The sequence below is a fragment of the Amblyomma americanum genome, chromosome 3, assembly GCF_052857255.1.
Source record: "Amblyomma americanum isolate KBUSLIRL-KWMA chromosome 3, ASM5285725v1, whole genome shotgun sequence".
In the NCBI taxonomy this organism is placed as follows: Eukaryota; Metazoa; Arthropoda; class Arachnida; order Ixodida; family Ixodidae; genus Amblyomma; species Amblyomma americanum.
The window spans coordinates 95730135-95731159 of record NC_135499.1 but is presented as its reverse complement, the minus strand read 5'-3'; the positions used below and the strand labels follow the sequence as shown (position 1 = coordinate 95731159).

The window sequence follows — 1025 nt, the reverse complement described above, 5'->3', positions numbered from 1 at the left end:
ACGACATCGCCTGTTCTGCGACAAGGGGCCCTTAACGCTGTCGCGTTAAAATCCACGAAGCATCAATAAACAAAACCGAGTAGAGAGGCGGCGCCCACTATAAACCGCTCCCTCCTCACCACACTTTAGGACAACAAAGTTCCCCTGAATTTTTTTCTCACGTACCCGCCGGTACCCGAACCACGCCGTAAAAGAAGAGAGGAGTGAAAGAACAAAGTGACTGGAGCGCATCGGAGGCACTCCGTACAGCAATGTGTGGTACCATTCTGATTTTGGAATTTCATAAAGTGGGCTAGCGCGAACTTCGAGCTCGGACTACCATAAATTACATGCCCCTCTACCCCATTTAGGAGTGGTGGCGTGCTTCAGCCTGCCGTAGTGCAATGGCAGGCCTCGGCACGGAGCCCCGACCTTGCTGATCGTCGGTGACCCAGCACCAGGTAAGTATGATAAAGACCGACTGAAATCGGATGTCATGCGATTCTTACCTCTGTCCAGTACCAGTGCCTACACCTTTTGACGGAGTTCCTTTTTCCGCATTAGGGACAATTTTGTTAAAAAAGCAACGGCGGGACTGGGAGGGTCCGCAGACAGCAAGGAGTAACTGAAGTTAACCTAATAAATGATTTTAACAAAAACAAAACAAAGTTGGAGGAAGCTTAAGCTTCGTCTTTAAGAGTAGGACGCCACAGCGTGTTGCAGGATTGCCAAGGAATCCAACAAGCTATACCGCCGACAGTGGGCTTCACTATGCCAAAGGATGGAGGAAGATGTCAGCTCGCGGAGGCTGTTTGACACCCTGCGGCGCATCACCTAACCACAGGCAAACCGTCAACCGCTGGCCGCCTTCGCATTTTCCAGCGGGCTCAGCTTTGACGAGTTGGCAGAGCGGTTTGCCGATACATTCGCGCCGCCCAGCCCCGCAAACGCCGCTTACATAGCTGCTCCTGAGAGCCCCAGAAGCGACGCCAGTCTTTCGCCCGTCGCCTCGGAAGGTCCATGTGATGCGCCGTTCACCGCGGCGG

The 1025-nt window shown here is 53.3% G+C and overlaps 1 non-coding gene across 1 annotated transcript; it reads right to left on the bottom strand.

Annotated features, from left to right (window-relative positions):
- Positions 1-286: 286 nt before the first annotated feature.
- LOC144126475 (U1 spliceosomal RNA) lies at positions 287-448 on the bottom strand. The gene has a single exon (XR_013313516.1). It is a non-coding gene; the product is annotated as a U1 spliceosomal RNA (small nuclear RNA).
- Positions 449-1025: the final 577 nt, after the last annotated feature.